This window comes from Uloborus diversus, chromosome 2 (genome assembly GCF_026930045.1).
Source record: "Uloborus diversus isolate 005 chromosome 2, Udiv.v.3.1, whole genome shotgun sequence".
Taxonomy (NCBI): Eukaryota; Metazoa; Arthropoda; class Arachnida; order Araneae; family Uloboridae; genus Uloborus; species Uloborus diversus.
In genome coordinates, this window is record NC_072732.1 from 216,809,813 (window position 1) to 216,831,807 (window position 21,995).

Below are 21,995 nucleotides of genomic sequence, written 5' to 3' on the forward strand. Positions count from 1 at the left end.
CATTAGAGACGTTTTGGTTTTCTTTAAATGAGCGTTTAATTTACACGAAGGAAATTATTAAACGTTGAATATCCTACAGTGGATAAATTTTGTTAAGAAGTAATTAACCACAATTAAAAATGGATTCGTTCCGTGCTCCTGGAGAACTTAATTTCTCATCAGGAAATTTAAAAGAATCATGGAAAAAGTGGAAACAACAGTTAGAAAATTATTTGGTAGCGACAGAAAAAGACGCCAAATCCGACAAAACGAAAATCGCCATTTTGTTGAATTTATTGGGAAATCAAGGCTTAGAAATATTTAACACGTTCAATTTTGACGGCGATTCTTCCAAAAGTGATAATTTCGAAGATGTTATTGCAAAATTTGAGGACTATTGCTCGCCAAAGCAGAACGTAGTTTTTGAACGCTACAAGTTTTTTTCTTGCAGCCAAAAAGAGGGACAGTTATTCGATGACTATTTAATTCAGTTGAAAACCTTAGCGTCGACTTGTGAATTTGAAGAACAAACAGATGGACTAATCCGTGACAGGATTGTACTTGGGATACGTGACCAAGGACTTAAAGAAAGATTGTTAAGGGAGCCAAGCCTAACTCTAATCAAAACAGCTAAATTTGTCCGCGCAGCAGAAACGAGCCAAGAGCATTTAAGGTTGATGAAAGGCGCTGAAGCACCGATATTTAATGAAACTAGCGTGGATGTCGTCCAGCGGAAAAAGTTTACTAAGAAAAATTTGCCTGTTAAATCGTCACAAAATGCTGAGTTTGATTGCAAGAAATGCGGAAGACGTCATAAAGCGAGACAGTGTCCGGCATATGGAAAGAAATGCGCCAAATGTAAAAAGGAAAATCATTTTGCTATTGGTTGCCAATCACATGGAAGAAAAGTTGACGAGATTAAACAACAAAGCGAACTTTGTGTTTTTATTGATTCAGTACACTCCGCCAAAGTAAAAGAGACAAATTCATGGAATAAGAATGTAATTTTGTCAAATGATAAGAAAAGTTTAAGTATGAATTTTAAGCTTGATACTGGATCTGATGTCAATATAATTTCTTATAGGGAAATTAGAAGCCTAGTAAGGAAACAAGATCTTAAGCCAACGAGCGTTACTCTACTGTCATATGGGAATCATAAAATTATTCCGGAAGGAATTGCTTTATTTAAATGCTCTACAGATAAGCTTAGAGACATTGAACTAGAATTTTACATTGTGAATTTTGAGTCAAAACCTATTTTAGGATTAGATGCATGTAGTAAGTTAATGTTAATTAAAAGAGTTGACGTACTGAAAATTGAAAGTAAACAACAGGTTATTGACCAATTTAAGAGTGTATTCAGTGGAAATGGTAAATTCTCTGATGAACCATACAAGATTGTTTTAAAAGATGATGCTGTTCCAGTTGTACATCCTCCTAGACGGGTACCACAAGCGCTACAGGGTAGACTGAAAGAGACTTTAGAAAAATTGGAACATGATGGAATTGTTTCAAAAGTCAGCAAGCCGACTGATTGGGTCCAAAGTCTGGTAATTGTTGAGAAGCCAAATGGAAGTTTACGGCTTTGCCTTGATCCAAGAGATTTGAATAAAGTCATAAAGCGGGAACATTACTTAATTCCTTCATCTGAAGATATAACCAGTAGGTTAGAAGGTAAAAAGGTATTTTCAGTACTTGATCTTAAAGATGGTTTCTGGCACGTTCCTTTAGACGATAAGAGTTCAGAAATTTGCACTTTTAACACTCCATTTGGGCGATACAAGTTTAACAAGCTACCGTTTGGTATTTCTTCGGCACCCGAGGTCTTTCAGAAAAGAAGCCAAAAAATTGTTTGGTGACATCTCAGGAATTGAAATATATTTTGATGACATAATCATCGCTGGTGCGAATGAAAAGGAACATAATGCTACATTATTAAAAGTTCTAGAGAGGGCTAAGAGATTTAATGTCAAATTTAATGCAGAAAAGTTTCAATTCAAAGTCCCTGAAGTAAAATATATGGGCCAAATCATTTCTAGTACTGGATTAAAAGCAGATCCAGGTCACATTCAAGGCATTCTTGACATGCCAACTCCCACAAATAAAACTGATATTAGACGGTTATTGGGTATGATAAACTTTTTGTCGAAATTTTTGCCGAACATATCGACTATTACAGCGCCTCTAAGAGAAATTATCAAAGAAAATGTTGAATTTTATTGGGGAAAAGATCAAGAAAAATCTTTCATGAAAATTAAGTCTTTACTGAGTTCAACACCAGTTTTGAAAGTGTTTTCGAGTTCAGACCCAATAGTAATTCAATGTGATAGCTCCAAAGATGGACTTGGAGCGTGTTTGATTCAAAAAGGACAGCCTGTGTCATTTGTATCAAGAAGCCTTACAAATAGCGAAAAGAATTATGCACAAGTCGAGAAAGAATTACTAGCTATTGTATTTTCCTTTGAAAAGTTCCACAATTTGGTATACGGTCGACATGTAACAATACAGAGTGATCATAAACCATTAATAACCATCGTAAAGAAACCAATGCATAAAATTTCATCACGCATGCAAAGAATGTTGTTGAAACTTCTAAAATATAATTTTAATATAATCTATGTACCTGGTACGCAAATGTACTTAGCAGATACTTTGTCTCGTGCATTTTCTACTGACACTTGTATCAAAGATGATCCAGAAATGTTAAATGTCGTTCATCAAATCTCAAAATATTTACCTATGAGTGAAAGGAGAAAAAGCCAGTTTGAACAAGAAACTAGAAATGATCCAGAATTAAAAATAGTTCTTCAACATATAAAAGAAGGTTGGCCAGAAAGCACAAAGAAAATTCCACAGAATATAAAATGTTATTACAAGTTAAAAAGTGACTTACATACTAACAACGGATTAGTTTTTCTTAGTGACAAAGTTGTAGTTCCAAAAATTCTGAGAAAGGAAATGTTACAACTTATTCATGAAGCACACTTTGGACTGGATAAGTGCAAAAAGAGAGCCAGAGAGATCATGTACTGGTCTAAAATGAATTCTGAGATTGAAAATTTAATTTCCCAATGCAGGGTTTGTGAAAAATTTAAAAGAGTCAATAGCAAAGAGCCACTTCATCCTCACGATATTCCTTACAGACCATTTGAAAAGGTTGGTGCTGATTTGATGGGTTTTGGAAACAAGTCTTTCTTAGTTTTGATTGACTATTATTCAAAGTGGTTGGAAGTTTGTGAACTTAATGATAAGTCTGCAAATGAAGTTATTGACAAGCTGAAGTCTATTTTCGCAAAATTCGGTGTTCCAGATAAAGTAGTCTCAGATAACATTCCATTTAATAGCTACTTATACAAGCAATTTGCCAAAGAATGGGATTTTGAATACATTTTCATAAGTCCACACTATTCACCTAGTAATGGTATGGTGGAAAGAGGAGTAGGAATAGTCAAATCTTTATTCAGAAAAGCAAAGGAGGATAACAAAGATTATCATGTAGGTTTAATGGAGTACCGAAATACCCCCATTGCAGGTATAGATCTCTCTCCTGCTCAAATGATGTTCAACCGAAGGCTCAAAACTAAGTTACCCATAACCAGTAAATTATTAAACGCACAGCTTTTCAGTAATATAAGAGAAAAATTAGTTCACAGACAGAATAAGCAGAAGTTTTATTACGACAAAAATGCTCATTGGTTACAAGATCTCAAAGAAGGAGATAATGTGACAATAAGAAATTACGCAAATAAGATTTGGGAACCAGCTCAAATAGTACATAGGTTAAAATCTGTTCCAAGATCCTATACACTGTTAAAAAAATTTCCTGAAAATAACGGAGAAAGTACCGGCAGCAAAGTTGCCGTAAATATTACGTTTCCGTTCAATGACTTTCCGTGATTTAACAGAAGTTCCATTTCTTATTTCTCCGTAGTTGTAGTTTTCCGTTTATAAATTTCTCGTGACTGAACGAAAATTCCATTTCTTATTTTTCCGTTCATTTACGATCTTTCTGTGTTTTAACAGAATTTACGTTCCTTATTTTTTCATTGCGATATTTTTTCCATTTCTCATTTTCCCGTATTTATATAAAAAGATTTTATTTTAAAAAAATATTTAAAAAGCTATGTCAAGTATTGACTTTTCGTTTCATTAAAAATTTAGTTCTTTAAAATGATATATAATACAGATATAGTTAACTGTTCTAAAAATATTACTTTTTTTTATTTGCATTTGTTACTCAAAGATTTTTTAAATTAACATCTGGAGAGACAACTTACCTAACATACCAAGCATCCATTTGCTGACCAAAACTTTTTATATCAACTTCAGATGAGTCAAATTAATCAAATAGTACTAGCAGAAAAATTGATGGATTTGAATAGGACACCAATTATCCCTGCTGATACTGTTCGATATTCCCTTCGTCGTACATTGTCTGGGGTGGCATGGAAAAACATACATGAAAAATATGATATTTTTATTTGCAGAATATGTCAAATAAAATGCTATTAAAAGCAGGTTGACGTTATCATATAATAATATACCTGATAGAGAGTACCGCATATCTATTGTGTTTAAAAACAGAATCATTGACATGCATGTGAAGAATTTTTGGTTCAGATGCTACATTCCCCCCCCCCCCCCCCCAATGATATCCAAATTTTTCACTCATTGGAATCGCAACGTAGATTTTTAGTACATAATCATTATTACTTAAGCATATATCAATCAGTTCGTTTTACCCGAACTGTTTTTCCAAGAAACTTGCAATAATCTCAAATAAGTTGTTGGATAAGATCTTAATAAATTAAATTAAGTACTTATTGTAGCCAAAACTTTCATTGTATATATTAAAGATCAACAATACACCTTTATTTAGAGATTTAAAATAGTTACTTTCAGTATTCCAAACTGTGAAGCGAATCCCCCCCCCCCCCAAAGAAGAGTGATTTTTCCTATGTTGCTCGCACACCACGATAATCTCCGGTATAGATACGAAATGGCATTTAGTGTATTAACTTTCAAGAATGCGTAAGAGCAATAAAAAATAACTCTATAATAGTTGTATAAATTCTAAATAAACTATCATCGGAATTCTATCAAATGCATATTAACAAGGAAAATACATTTGTATTAACATGTACAAAGATATTCAACAACACTTACATATGACCAGCGGTGCTAAATGCATCTGGATACAGCTAATCCAATAGGCTTTATTTTAAATTGATAACACGAGATCCTTAAACTATTCTCACTGCTAGAGCACACAATATGACTAACGAATAGAATTGTTCAAAGTATTGAGCAAAATATTAAAACCACAAAAATATTCTAATACTGACTCGGTAAAACCCACATCAAATCACCAGGGCGATCAAAACACATCTGCCAGTCTAAAAATGGCGCGAACATTTTTAAAAACCTACAAAGTTCAAATGCTTATAAACAATTTCGACATACGAGTATATTACTCTCCAGACATGAACTAGCAAGCTATGTATTTTGTCTACAGCATCTGAGTTGTTATTCTAAATATGCTTTTAATTAGCAGAATGTAACAGTGCGATTAATAAGCACTATCAATAAGTGATGTTTATCATGACTTGAAGACTAATCGGAGCAAAGTACAGCACAGCGGCAACCCTAGAAATGGAAAAATTCCGTTTTCGTCGGGATGTTTACGTTTTTGTAAGGAAAAAATACATTTTGAAGCATTACGGAACTATTCTGTTAAAATCAGTCAGAAAACTACCTGAATTTTCAGGTTTTTTTTAACAGTGTATAGTTAAAAATAGTTATGGTAAAACGTTAAGAAGAAACCGTAGAGACATCAGGAAAGTAAATTTGCAGTTCAAAGAACAAACATATCAAAATATTTCCGCATCAAATCATAATATCAATGAAATTCCTGATAATAACAGCAGCCTTAATGATGATGGAGATACTCACACTGATGTCAGCAATAGAACAACTGTGAACAATGATAACTGTATTCGAACCAGAAGTGGACGAATATCAAGGCGTCCTGCTTATTTAAAAGATTATGTAACTTAATCTTATTTGAAATTTTAAGTACAAAAGCAAAATAACTTATTATCTTAAAAGGGGGGATGTTAGATGTAACTGTGAACCGCACGCAATAGTAATGCACGTACAGTCGTTTTCCAAATGTTGAAATTATTAGTTGGTTTTAAATAAATGTATTGTGTTGTTTTGTACATGTTTGGCTCCTACTTTTAATATCGCTCTCTAAATAAATAAACCAACTGACAGGTAGCTTGACTAGTTTTAGAGATGACTTTGGAGATGAGAGCATGCCTTGTAGTTCGTCATCAGATTCTTGAGCTTGAGCAATTTCTTCGTAATTAATTTGTGAACTTATCTGCAATTCGTCTATTCTTGATAATGTATCCGCAATGCAATTATCTTTTCCTGAAATGTGTTGTATGTCTGTGGTAAACTGTGCAATGAATTCTAAATGTCTTTGCTGACGAGGAGATGCTTTTTCCAGCTTTTGACGAAAAGCAAATTTTAAAGGTTTATGGTCTGTAAATATTGTGAATTCTCGGCCCTCCAACAAGTATCGGAAGTACTTGACGGAAGAATAAGCACTTAAGAGTTCTCGGTCGTAGGTGGAATAATTTTTCTGTGTTGGCGTTAGACGTGATGAAAAAAATCCAATAGGCTGCCAGAAGCCATTACAGAGCTGTTGCAGGACCCCTCCTATCCCTATATCAGAAGCATCTGTCATTAGAGCGAGTTTTGCCGTCAATGATGGATGAACGAGGGTAGCAGCTGTGCGTAGTTGCTCTTTACTCATTTCAAATGCATATGAAGCTTCATCTGTCCACTCTATTTTTCGGTTATCATTTTTCTTACTGTTGACTAAATAGTTGTTTAAAATTGCCTGGTTATGGGCAGCATGGGGAATAAAACGTCTATAAAAGTTGATCATACCTAGAAATCTTCGTAGCTGTTTCACTGTTTTCGGCCGTTCCATGTCTGCTATAACCTTAACTCTGTCATCAGTTGGTTTTATGCCTTTGGCTGAGACGATGTGACCTAAAAACTTAACCTCTGGCTGGGCAAAAATGCACTTACTGAGTTTAAGTGTCAGTCCGTATTCGTGTAGTCTTTGGAAAATAATCTCTAGATCTTGAATGTGCTCCTCTCGATTGTGCGATGCTATAAGGATGTCATCAATGTAGGGGAAGCAAAACTCAAGACCACGAAGCACAGAGTGGATAAATCTTTGGAAAGACTGAGCTGCATTTCTGAGTCCAAAGGTCATGAAGGGGAATTCATATAGGCCAAATGGTGTACAGATAGCAGTTTTTTGAATGTCCGACTCTTCCATAGGTAACTGATGGTATGCCCGGTGAAGGTCCAATGTAGAAAATACTGTGCGTCCCTCAAGCTGATGAGTGAAATCATGAAGATAAGGTATGGGGTATCGATCAGCTTGCGTGGCGGCATTAAGAGCACGATAATCGCCACATGGTCTCCATGAACCATCTTTCTTTTTTACGAGATGTGAGGGGCTGGACCATGAGCTGTTCGAGGGGCGACAAATGCCTTGCTCAAGCATATACTCAAATTCAGCCTTTGCAATTTTCAATTTATCGGGAGGTAATCTTCGAACTTTGGAAACGACAGGTGGGCCTCTTGTAACTATTGAGTGTGTAACATCATGTTTTACTTCAACTTTATTTAAACTGAAATTTTTTGATGTTATGCTTTTGAACTTTTCTAAAAGTGCGAGAATGTCAGAATCAAGATTATTTGAATCAAGTGGAGTCAATGATGAAGATGGTCCTTTCATAATTTTAGCAGGCGCATAAAGTGTAGTTAAGGGATCAATTAATCGTTTCTGCCTTATATCTACCAAAAGACCATAATGCCGCAGGAAGTCTGCTCCAATTATGGGTCTTGTAACACCAGCGACTACAAATTTCCAGTCGAATTTTCTTCTCAGACCAAGATCTAACGTTACTACTTCGGTGCCATAGGTTTTAATTGGCGTTGAGTTTGCAGCAAAAAGTTTAAATTCAGAAGGAGTTCGCGAACTTGACTTAGATACAGGAATTACAGAAATGTCGGCGCCTGTGTCAATCAAATAATTTCTGTGAGTTGATTTATCAAAAAGAAAGAGGCGACAATTCATCCGGCCGTAGTCCTCGGCCTCTTCAAGGGACCAGTCATTTAGTTTTCCGATGGCGAAGAAATGTTTTGGTTTCGAAATTGACATGGTTGAACACTCTTTGTAGATTTTTCGCCAAATTTGTAGTGATACCAAGAATATTTATGCTCATTTGATCCATCGTTTCGATTTCGGAAATTCCTGGATCTGGAACGGCTATCATTTCGCCAGTTATAGTTATATCTCCTATCCCTTGACCGGCCGCGCTCGTGTACAACTGCAGCTAACTCACTTACCTGTCGGGTAAGTTCAGCAATTTTTGCTTCTAACGGTGAATTTTGGGGTTGCGGCACACTATATGTAGCATTAATTTCAGGAGTAACAGCCAGGTCGTGTATCTTGTCTGCCACAGCAGCCAACTTTGACAGTTCTTCCCTCAAAGCTCCTACTATGCTGCGCGTGGTAGAAGGAAGTCTTGTAAGCCAAAGAGATTTGAGTAAAGCTTCGCCAACACTATCGCCAGCGAGATTTCGCATGCGAGCGAGCAAGTGAGATGGGCGCGAATCGCCGAGTTCCACACCTTGCAACAAAGTGCAAATTTTGGATTCCTCGCTCTCTGAATGAGAGTCGATTAGTCGCTGGTTTAGCGTTTCATACGGTTTTTCCTTCGGCGGGTTTACGATGATGTCGCTGACAGATGTGAGAATGTCTGCATCAACCGCGGCGACCACATGGTTGAACTTGGTAATTTCGTTAGTAATGTTTGCTAACGTAAACTGTGCTTCCAATCTCAGAAACCATAACTGGGGATTGGATTTCCAAAAAGGTGGTGGTTTAATTCCCACATAAGCAATTTGTTTATCGCCATTTTCTTCGGTAGTGCTAGTGTTCGTTAAAGGCATAATTTAAAGGCATGTTTTGTTTCGAATTGCCATGGTTACGTCTTTTAGCTTCGCTTCATTTTAATATCTTAAAGGTCCACAAACTTGGCCCCACGGAATTTAAGCAATGGGGAAATGTTTTCGCCAATTCTGCATATTTTACGATCTACGTTATGATAATTCCCGCAGACAATGTAGAAATTGCGAGAAGAATTTGAAAACTAAGAGTCTTACCAATTTTCCCAATTGTCGCCAAATTTGTGGACGCCAAAGACCAAGGGCCAAAGTTCTTCGGCCATGGCCTTGCTGATAGTGGCAGAAGCAAACAAAATGGGGTTGTTTCCTTCAGTCAAAATAAGTACTTTTAGTCACTGGAATTTTTTTTAACAGAACGGTTCAAACACTTGATAGTTTATCGAATTTTTTTAACTTTTCAATTAACAAAGTTTGAACAGAACAACGTCTGGCGGGTCGTAAAACAAAAATGGTAAGCTCAAAATTACGTTGTAAAAAATAATATAAATTTTTGTGGTAAGAATATAAGATCGAATGTAGTTTAGATTTGAAAAATAATTGCCGTTAACGAATTGTCATTTGTACAAAAGTGCGTCTAAATAATTAAGGGAGGCAAAAGCGCACATCTGTTGCAAACAAACTGTCATCCCTGCAAACTAATAGATGCGTCCGTTTCCGCCTCTAAACCGCATATTAACCTTTCCATACAATCCAGTGGTCTGACAGAATGTCGTACCTTTTCTATTATTTTGTTACATCCGTTGACACCTGTAGAATTGGATTTAGATTGCATACCTACCCGAACGGGTTCACCAAAGGACTTTGATTAGAAATGGGGCGTTTTGCTATTGGATATTTTTCAGTCACATGCGTTGCTATGACCCTTCAGTCAAGATGAAGCTGTTTAATTTAATCCAATTTTATCTTCGTTAAAAATTATCTACTAACTACCCTACAGCCGTGGGAAGGTAAAAGGCATAACTGCAAATTTTTCATTTTGTATTTTTGTCATCTATTGTGCGTTAGCTTTATTGTACAAGCTTGCTTATTTGGTTTCCGCTGAAAAAAACATCTAATTTCAACCTTTCCCTAATGGGGTCGTTTCCAAAATTTTAAAAGTATTTTTTTCTGAAAGAGCGTTCTTAAAAACATGGGATCCAACCATTTTTAAAATGATTTATTAAGGTTTGATAGTTTTAAAAAAATAAATCGGTGAGCTTACATTATTTATGCTTGTGCCGATGACATCACAAATGATAAAATGCCATTCAGTGTGTATGGGGGGGGGGCGTCAGAAAACCTTCCTCTAGTAGAGTAGACTGTAACAGTGTTGCCATTCACAGTGAAAAACATTTAATACGCATCTTTACTCACGTGTACCGGCAACGATAGGATTGCTAGCAAGCGTAGAGCGCTATTTTAATTCACTTCTTGATTGTCATAACGTGGAAACGCGGTACAAAGCTGCGCCAAAGAGCATCATTTGTGACGTCATCAAGACCACGCCTTGTTTGAAAAATCGGTCATTAAAAAAAATGAATTAAAAAATAACTGTTGGGAAAATGAAAGTATTTTCTGGGTCCATGTTATTATTATTATTTTTTTGCTTATTTTATCAATTTCAGTGACAAAAAGTACTACTTTTGACTGAAGGAAACAACCCCATATTTAGTATGGAATCCAACACACATTTCATCAAATACCTCGAAAACTCGTTTCTGCAGATACTGCCGTTTACACGGCAGCATAGGCAATCATCTGTGTTTTCCAGGGACGTAGAAAGGAGGAGCTAAATCTTTATTATCTAAAAGAATCAACATTTTCTCATTTTTCCAGAGGTCGCTTTCACTCCCATCGACAATCGCAAACAGATGATAAATTACAGATCCTGTAAGTGATGCTAAATTATTCATTTTTTCAGAGGCAGCTATTGAAGCAAAAAAAAAAAAAAAAATACTAGAAATTGATGATAATAAGAGATTAATACTGTGAAATTCGTATATGGCGCTCATCTGAAGGAAGTTAGTGCAGTACTTTTATGGGTTTTGTTATTACTTTGTATATTTTCGAATTACCGAATTCCACTGCGTTGCATACGATATTTTTGCACTGTAAGATGTTTTGCTTATTAAAAATCAGAAATTTCAAATTTCTCTTAATAATTGATGAATTGTGAGAATTATTATGTAAGTACTTTAGAATGAAAAAAAAACATAACTTTGAATATTTTCGAGAATCTACTCTCTAGTCCCTAATCTTCCTGCTCATACACTTGACGTTATTAAATTGGAAAAATACTTTATCATAGCGTTTTGAATAAGTTCAGCTACATGATGCACTTGTTAAAATGTTTTTAACTAGTGGTACGCGCATGGCTTAGTCCGTAGTAAAAGATTAAAAGGTCATTTGGTTCGCCTGCATATTTACAAATAATGGATGATTAATTTCTCGCCAATTTGCTCACTCATGGTCGCATATGGTAGTTTGCTCGTCCACCAAGGGCGGATTTATAAGGGGTCAGAGGGGGGCAATGCCCCCCCCCCCCCAGTTTTGGGTGGACTTAATGTAGTAACAACACATCTTCCAAAAATTAAAAAAAAAAATCATTATTTTTTCGTTTTTGAATAGTTCAGAAGAGCGTGGGTGGTTTTATAGGGGGGGGAGGGGCAAAGGGGACAATGCTCCCCACTTTTGGGAAGAGTTTATATAGTAACAACTTATCTTCCAAAATCTTACAACAACAAAAAAAAAAATCATGATTTTTTTCTTTTTTGAATAGGAAATTAAAGTTTATTTTTTCTTTTGAACTTAAAATAGCCGTTTCTTGCAAAGATTGAACACTACTGTACAAGTGTATAATCTACTACTCAATTTCAGAGGCTGGAAAGTGCAAATTATTGATAGGTTCTAAAATCCCTGAAAAGAATTGGCGCAGTATAGCCTACAAGGGCTCTTGACTGAAAAACCCAATCTAACCAACCAAACCTTGAAAATAATTAGACAAGTCTTTGAAACTCCTAAGCAAAGTGTGCTTCAATTTTATTTCTTATCAAGTGTATAAATTAAGAATTTTTCAAATGGGTAGTATGTTACTCTCTTGATACCTATTCTCTAAATCTGTGCACCATTTCTTTTAAAGTATTAACTTGCATCACAAAGCACTTTTAAAGCGTATATCTTTAAAAAAAATATTTGCCTATTATTTCCAATTAACCCTTATAAGACTTCAAAATGCAGAATTTTATATCCATTTTAGATAATTTCCTCCGGGGGAGTAACCCCCGGGCCCCCTAAAACTGGAGATATTCTATATCCCACTTAAAAGGGAGCACTGCGTTACTCTCTTAATACCAGCCCCCTCTCTTTTAAGGTCAATTTAAAAAGGACAGCATGATTACACACAGTACTGAAAACGACACATAAAAAGTAAAGAATGGCCTTACGCATCGCAGAAAATAGACAAAAACATGGGAGGAGGGGGGGAATTAAAAATGTTGCTCAAAAAAAAAAAAAAAAAAATCCTGCCCCCCCCCCCCCCCCAGGAACTCAGTCCTAAATCTGCCTATGTCGTCCACGTTATGGTAATTTGCTCGTGAACGTTATTGTAGTTTGCTCGTCCACGTTATGATAATTTGCTCGATAAAATGTTCTTAAAATTGGAATAGAAAAGGAACAAATTCGGATTTTCGAAAAATCGCGTTGAGGTGCTCATCCCTATGCTACGAACTCATTTTGTGCCAAACTTCATGAAAATTGGCGACATTTCGTAGAAAGTCTTAAAAAAAAAAAGTTTCATTTCTTTTTTCTCTAATGAATACTAGCAATAAATGAAGAGAAAAACTGATACAGTCTTATATTTCTAACCGTAACTAGTAACTTACATTCGAGCGAATAAACATCGAGTTGTCCACTACCGCAACGCCGGGGCGTAAAAAGGAAGAACCCCTCTCAACTCTTTCGCCGCGACCGCTTTGGACTCGATCAACCAACTCCTTCTGCGGCTGTGCGTGGGGCGCCACCCTATCTCCGCCCCCCCGGCCCAGCTCGTTAGCTTTCCCTCCGACAGATGTCGCCACCGTCCGCCCACCGCAGTGGAGTTCGGAGCAAGCGATCGTAGTAGGTGCGCGCCTCACCGGAGCCCTGTGCTTTCGCCGCCCCTGCTGGCCCAGATCTCAGGAGGTAAGTCGCAACCCCCCTCTCGGGGGGACCCGTCCCCGGACCCCCTTTCTGTCGCATTCGGGGCCCCACGAGACAGATGTGTCGCTATCGATTGTTCCGAGCTGGGTCCCACTTCCTGTGGTCATTCACGTATCTCTGACTCCAGATGAATCCAAAGGAGCAAAATAATAATTCCAGAGGGGTGGACGATGGGTTCCGACCTGCCGCCCTTCCGGGTTCGGCCGCTGGAGCCTCCCCCTCTTGCGAGACCTGTTGCTGGCCATCACACCCTGACATTTTCGCACGATCGATTATTGAAAGCGACCCGAGAAATCGTCACGCATTCTAAAGCGACCGTAGAAGAGAGCAGTTTAGATTTTTCGTATCCCCCGTGAATGAGTTCTTTTTTATAAGTTAGAACACCCTTAAACCCTCTGGGTAGATCCAAACATTGAAAAAAAAGTCACTGTGACTCACCGTCAATAGCATAAATGTGATTTAGTAAACAAACACATCATTTAATCACGCACTAATAACTCTCCACGGGAACAAAAATCGTACTCCGCGGCAATAGAAGTGACACAACTCGATAAAAGAGAATTTGAGAAAACCCTTTCATATGATTTACTCGCAAATACTACATTTCGCGGAAAACACATGATGTTGGAACGTTTACTGGTTAGTTTTTGTAGTTTAAATTGTTTATTTATTTTTAAATTTCGATTTTTTTTCTAAATTATAAAATTTAAAGGATGTCACAATTAGTTGTATCGCGTATGCATCACTACGCACCACGAATGTAAACTAACTTTGAGTTTTGAGGAAAGAAAGGCAGAGGCGGATTCAGGGGAGGGTCAAAGGGTCAGCTACCCCCCTGTGGCATGAATTTTGTAATGATTATTACTGATCTTAAATTTTTTGATCCGAAAAAATACTACATGAAATCAATGTTAAAGGATTTTTGCTTAGATCTATCTACAAGGTATTTCTTCTCAGCATGTCATTTTTCAAAGGATCGACTGAGTTCGGTTACTAGGCCATTGGTCTTTTGAGATTTTTGTTTATTTTCAAAAGAAATATATTCAAAGTTTACAAGACATATTACTTTAACTGAAAATTTGAGGGAATATGATACATGGCGCAAGTTGTACAAAATTTAGGGAAGGAAGGGGGGGGGGAGTAATTTGAAAGGATAAGAAATTTAATCTCATTTGGGGGGGGGGGGGCTCCGTAACATATGAGAAAGTGTGCCTCCTCCATGTGTGTGTCACATCCTCCTTGTTTGTGGGGGGGGCACCCCTGCTTCACTGATACATTTTTATGTTGGAGTAATAACGCTGGCCATTGAAACGTGACCCCACTTACAAAAATTTCTGGATCCGCCTCTGAAGAAAGGGTATTAAATCTGGGGGCCCATCAGTGCCCCCGCCAAGTCGAGCATTTAGATTTTATATTAATAACTAGCTGCATTGCCCGACTTTGCCCGGTCCACCATTAAAATAAAAATTGTGTCAAGTGCCGTATATTCAACAATTAGGCTTAAATAAATAATAATAAAAAAAATGATATGCAAAATTTCCCTTCCAAACAATAACGATAGATGTTAAAATACTTTAAAGGCATTAAATTGAGAAAGATGGATTTAAAAAGCGTAACCATGGAAACAAAATAAAATAAGTTTAAGAAATTAAAATGCGAAAGAAAATGGTTTACAATTCGAATGGACATGAGAATTTTTGAACTTGATTTAAAAAGGATTGTAACTTTTTTTCCTTTCTAGATAGAAGCATAGTTTTTCGACCATAGGTCGAGATAGATATGGAGTAAAAAATACCGCTTTTTCCAATGGTGTCAAAAAGAAAACTGCGGGACAATTCCTTCACTTTTTATTGATAGAGTTAATGAAGAAAGTAGTGCCTAAATTTCAGCTGAACCTGAACGAATTCGAGCTAAAAAAGCAAATATCTCCCGCCGTAAGCAGGTTAGAGCATTGAAACAAATTGCGTAGAACGCGGGAAATTCTACTCTTTCCAACGATATATAATAGTAATATATGTGCAAGTAGTTTTTCACTCCCATATTCGGGAATTTACGTGAAAGTTGGACCTAAATTCGAGTAAAAAAAAGAAATATTCATCGAATTTTTTTCGAACTGGTCTGCAAATCTTTTCAGGACTTAAAGGAACAAATTGTGAAAATTTCAGCGAAATCGGCCGGGTAGTTCTCGAGTTTTTCCAGTTCACAAAACAGACGCTTTTTGGAGATTTCATTTTATACTATGTAGAGATGTAGAGATATGTGTGTTTTTAAATTTTTGAATTGTGTCACTTTTGTTTCTAGGATGAGATGTACTTATTCGACAGTTACCGCGTGTCGTATCCCTACAACATCGACGTGTTTATGTTTGGTGCTTACGTTTCGATAAGACATGGGAATCACGTTAAATTTCTTAATATTTATTTTTCCTTCCTTTTACAAAAAAGGAAGTATTGTATTCGCGAAAAAAAATCCACTTAAAAATCGACCTTAATTTCCATTTTACTCACCCCCGAATGAATTTTGCGTATTTTTTTCGACTGGACCATACGTGGATTAGAGCCATAGAACGTATAGACACGCGAAACATCCATTTTCACGATTCCCGAGTCAACTACAACGAGATTTCTCGTGATGTCTGTATGTACGTATGTATGTGTGTATGTATCTCGCATAACTCAAGAGTGGTATGTCCTAGAAAGTTGAAATTTGGTACGTAGATTCCTAGTGAGATCTAGTTGTGCTCCTCCCATTTTGGTTGCATTCGGGTGTTTCTAAAGGGGTCTTTTGCCCTTTTTTTGGGGGGGGGGAAATTATTGTTAATTTCGAAGTAAACTCGAGTGGTGTTATAATTTGGCGGACACTTGGCGATATATCGCCAGTCTTTTGGTCGCTAAGTTTTGTCGCCAACTTGGCGACATAGTTGGCAAAAAAATTTTTGAGCAATCACGATTGCTTATTGTTCTCACTTGACTGTTTTTGGCGTTCCTTTGATTTTTCCCACCGCCACCCTCCGCACCATCACCGTCGACGGGCTCCTCACGATGCTGCACCTCTAGCGAAAGCCGTCTCCAGATTGCATCCATGTCCTACACACACGCGCATACATACACAACTACACCTACACACACACGCACACACACACCACCACATACACACACATACACAAACACATGCAAACACTTACACACACGCATACATACAGACACCCACACACACACACACACAACTACCCATACATTCATGCATGCACACAGACACAAACACATATGCCTACACACATACACATAACCCCTACACACAAACACATACCCCCACACACAAACACACACGCCTACATACACACACTCGTGATTGCGAAAAACATAATTTGAATTCAAGATGTCAAAATTCAAATTATTTTTAAACCTGATTTCAATTTATCCACTGTTGGTGATATTTAGAGTAAACTATTGAATAACATTAAAATTGCCAGTAATGGGGGAATGACATTAAATTGGAGTAAAAGTAAGTCATGTGATGCACACATCAGCTCGTTCATTCATGCATTGTCATTGCATATGCACACACTATACACACATACATGTAACGTATTTATATATAATCATAGTGTATGAGAAAAAATTAGCGACCATAAAGATGTGATTTCCGAAATGCAGGAGTAGTTCAAAGAAATACTTCTAAAAATTCTATTACACACTCAAAAACAATCTTGATCTTTTTCCATTTTTTTCGAATTTTTTCTGTATTTTTACACTTTTTTTTCTTTTTGTCTTCTCTTTTATTCGCAATTTGCAAGTAATTTTTATGAAAAGAAAAACATGTGCTGTGACGAGTCGCATCAATTTAGACTTTCAATGTGTTTTATTCTTTTAATTTATTTTGATTTATGTGATTTAACATTTGGGTTCTTGAATAGGATTAAAAAAATCCAATTATTGTATGAAATTCATCTGAGAATTCACTTATTAATAGATGTAAATTAATTTAAACGTCATTTAATTTTACTTTTCACTCTAGTTTAGGCGCTTTCTTGGTTTTCTTTTTTCAAGGCAGATTATATTTTGAGCAACTAATTTAAATAGTCAGAAATAAAAGTTACGCTAAATGTAGTTCATTGTCATATTATTCGTAGATTCTCCGCTACTGAGGCTGTAACAATGACATCAAGGGGTCGTCCACAAATGATATGTCACACTTTGAGAGGATTCTTGAAATATTGACAAAGAGAAGGGAGGGGATAGCAAGAGGTAGACATCGAACAACCCGGTTGAAATCAAAGCATCTTGATAGGAGGAGGGAAAGGGTAAGGTGAAGAGTGACACTATGTGGCAGGGCGGTCAAACATGCTGGAAAAATGTGTGACATCTTATCTGTACCTCAGAGCCTTTATAGCAGAATCTTATTCCGCATTGAGCTATCTCAACGTTATTCTGTTAAAAAAAAAAATCTTTTATAATAGGGAAGTTTTCGATTTTTCAATTTTATTTTTATATGATAGAGTAACATGTATGAACATCATAGGTGAAAAAAAAATTGCGATACGATAAGTAGTTTTTTTTTTAAATTAATTTTTAAAGTTCAAGCGATTGTGACGTCAAATGGCACAGGAAGTGACGTCATGCGCTCTTCCGCCGCGGGAGAACCGAAGGACGTGCAGTTGGCTTCGAAGACGAAACGTAAGGCTTACCTCCTTGCATTTAACTCCTCGCGTTTCTGGAACATTAAACCTCTCCTCCTCTCGGAAATATTTTCGAATACCATCATTGATGTTACTTGAGGAAGATTATTAGATTGTGCTTTAACGAATCCGGCCTCCATAGTGTGTTCAAAAGGATTATTGAATTTCTAAAAAATAAAAATATCAGCGCGTTCAAAATGTCCGTAGCGAAAACAAGGGATCTTTGGCGGAAGGCTGCCCATTAGTGCCCTGTGACGTAAGCTCGTGACGTTTCAGAAGAGCGCACTTTTGCGCGTGGATTTTTAAAAATTCATTAAAAATCAATCACGGTGTTTTAAAATTCGGAGACCAGACGATAGATTGTTCGCTCTCTTCGAAAGAAAAAAAAAGTGTGACTTACTTTAGTTTGACTTTGAGGTGCAGATATATGGACACGGACCGCCTCGAAAGTGAATATGAAGGTTTCTTTTATGTTAAATAAAAGAAAGTTTATTTCCTCCTACTTGCTTGGTTTTCTTTTTCTTCTCTTTGATTTACAATATACATTCAAACCTCCTTCTGTGCAGTTTCTGTTTTTTTTTTTTTTTTTTTTTTTTTTTTTTTTTTGTGCTATTTTATTTATTTTTTATTGGTACTTTCTATTTTATTTTTTGTGCGATTTATTTTCAGGCGTTACATGAAAATTTCAATCAAATTGAACATACTTAAGGAAGTTGTTTTTAACCGAGTGCGAGGTAGTATCTTCAGTTGACAAAAATGATTTTGAACCAGTTATCCACTAAAAACGTCGTGTACTGTCAGACTACAAAGGATAATTGTTATGCGTTTTGAAAAGTTTTGTATGTGTAAAATAAGTACACATGTAAATTAATTATTGCAAAATGTTCGTATGTGTGTTTACGAAATCGGATTATAAACGGTTTGGCGAAATTCCAAGCAGTTGCCTCGTGTTGCTTTCTTTTTAAAAAGCAATTCCTAGTTTTTTCGTAAGGTTTTGATTTTTTTTTTTTAATTTTTTTTATGTGTTTCCTATTCACCGCATGGGGAAAAAAAAGTATATTTCAATTGTATTGCAAAAACTATTTTTTACTCTTGAAGCTTTGAGCGATTTTTTTTAATGCAGTTTTTGTTATGCGATCCCTATCTAACACAAAAAAACTGGTTTGAGTCTTATGTCGCCTATAACGACGTAAAGTTGAAAATCGAGACAAAACAATCTTTGATTACAGGAATCAAGATCCCACGGAGAAAGGAGTGCCTGACTACATATCACTTTAACATATATGAAGCTAATTTATCCCCTTAGCGACGCAAGGCACTGAATCAATAACCTGAAACGTTTTAGCAGTGCAGTTACTAGTTTTGCATTTCTAAGGAATACAGGAACAATGCTTACGCTATACTAGGAATAACTTTAATTAAATTGAAATATGTGTGAGATACTGAAACTGACACAATTATGCTAATAGTTACAATTTGAATTTTGAAGACTAAAGGAAAACTGAAGGAGAAGAAAAGTGGATAAAGTTGTATTCTAATAGGCTGCTTAATCTTCAAAAGTGTGTTGCGTAGTTTTCACATAATACGTCATGAAATGTACAGCCGTTATTAGAGCCGCAAGGACGGATACAAGGTAAGGGCGATGAGGGTGATCGCCCCTCCCTTGAGGGAGCATGCATTGGCAATTTTTCCGAATTGAAGTCCTAAAACGCAAGTGTAGACTATTTTTGATGACGTTAAGAAATATAATGGAGTTCGAATCTACCTTCCAGAAACGTTTTGGAGTGTAAGTTTCAAAAAGGAAATTATCTTTGGCGATGTAAGGATGATAAGAAGCTTGAAAGCCTTTCCCCGGTCATTTTGCAAAAATTCAAGTTATTAAGACAAAATTATAGAAATCTCGGGCAATGAATGGGTACAGAATGGGTTTAGTGACTATTCTCTGGTATTTTTTCGAAACTGAAATTTCAAAAAGCACAATTTTAGACGACCTTCGATGATGTTAAAGGGAGGTTCTTTCGAAGTATTCCCCTAGAATTATTACGAAACAGATGTTCTAAAAGGAAATTTTAGAACACCTCTTTCAACAAAAAAAAGGAAGGAATAAGTTCAAAGACCTCCTTGGCTAAATCTCAATACTTAATTTGTTTTACGTAGAAATGGCGTGCCCCCCCCCCCCCCCCTTAGGCAAGCATGTATCAACCAGATACGTAGTAAGAGGTCAGTTAAAAAAATATCAACCGCCCCCTCCGTGAAAAGTTTCTGGATCTGTCCTTGTGGAGCCGCTATACATAGGAGCCTTATTATAAGACGTTTAGAATGTGGTTGTACATCGCACATCTTATATATAGCAATGCAGTGTCCGTATGTTTGCTACCGTAAAACTCGAGACGTAGTTGATGGATTTACTTGAATATTTTGCACAATGTTCCTTTTGTGTAGAAGAGTGCCCATAAACACTTTTTGTCCCCAAAATTCAAAGGATTTTGTCATAACCCATGAGCCTATGAAAGCCAGACATACGTCATAGTATAAAGGCTCGAATTTTTTTTGCCTAAGAATATCCCAGCAGGTAAGAAAGGTTCGCAATTATTTAAGCCGAGTCGCGCTGGCTTTGGCAGGAAGAGCGTAAAACTGCTGCAAAAGCGAAACATCATAGATTCATTCCATGTCACGTGACCCCAGAAACAAATCTCCGATTTGGAGGGTGTTCTGTTTTAGTACAGACATGCCTTTGAAACTAACCAATGCAAATTTTTAGCTTCCAAGTCACAAATCATGAGGATCTAGGATACCTCAAAAAGAAAAAAAAAATGTAGGCTCCAAAATGACCTGCAAAGGGGGGGGACCGAGATAAGCATGGCAATTCGTTTCACAAAGCTGTTCTGCCCTTTTGGGGCCCTTTTTAAGCACTTTTATTATACTTGGCCTGATTGTCACGGAAAAAAATCTAAGGCCTGCTTTTGCTTATATCTCAGCAACTAGACCACTTAGAGAGTTCGAGATTTCACTAAATGATTTGCTTAATCTTAAGGTACAACTTAACGCTGAAAAATTAAAACTCTAAAATAAAATTATTATTTCGGTTAGGATAGAAAACAGAAAATTTCATGTAATTTCCGCAATAAATGATTAAATATAAAACACATTGTTACAAATTTTGTTGCCTTACGACAGTAATATTAATGGTAATCATAATGAAAATTTTGAATCAAGGCTGCTCTGGAGCAGGCATGACATTTATTCACTGCTTTACACCAAACTTTCGTTGCTTTCTTTAGTTTTTATCCTCATCCATGCCAATAATCGATAACGGGGCTATGCAAAGAGACAAATTAGGATCTTTATCACTAGTAACTTGTATGTTGTGAATCATTTTTTTGTTTAAATCTCAGCAACTAGACCACTTAGAGGCTTCGGAATTTCACTAAATGATTTGTTGATTCTTAAGGCACAACTTAACGCTAAAAAAATTAAATTGATTCTTAATATTGTTAAAATTTATATTTAGAGCCCAATAAAAATTTTGTTTTGTTTATAAAACGAAAAACTAAAATAACAGACTTAAAAAAAAAAAAAAATACTAAGCACTTTTCACAATGCACTCAAAAGAACAAAATAACTTTTCTGGATCAGAAAGGACAATTTAAGCGTTCTTGTAGTTTTCAATCATTTCAAGAGAATGACATCTCAAACGAAAAAATTGCGTCTCAAGTCATTTCAAACCAAATTTTCTCAGAAAAATATGCATGTTTCAACACTCAAATTTGTGATTGAAAGCTAGATAATAAGAGAAATTCTCTACATGACTTGAGCCGCACTTTTCTTCGTTTGAGGTGTTATTTTCTTGGAATAATTGAAAACTACAGGAATACTTAAATTGTCCTTTTGATCCAAAAAAGTTGGTTTGTATTTTTGAGTGCATTATGAAAAGTGCTTTGTATTTTTTTAAAAAGTCTGTTATTTTTTATTGATCCTAGATTCTCAGGATTTGAGTGCTGGAAACAGAAAATTTGTATAGGTTAGTTTCAAAGGCAACGTCTGCGCCTCTATAAAATTTCGTTCAAATCGGAGATGGTAGAGTGGAGCACTACTTCCCCAG

At 36.3% G+C, this 21,995-nt stretch overlaps 1 protein-coding gene across 1 annotated transcript in view; it reads left to right on the top strand.

Annotated features, from left to right (window-relative positions):
* LOC129216806 (disks large homolog 1-like) overlaps positions 1-21,995 on the top strand; it is a 175,217-nt gene that overhangs the window by 111,509 nt on the left and 41,713 nt on the right. The window lies entirely within an intron of this gene.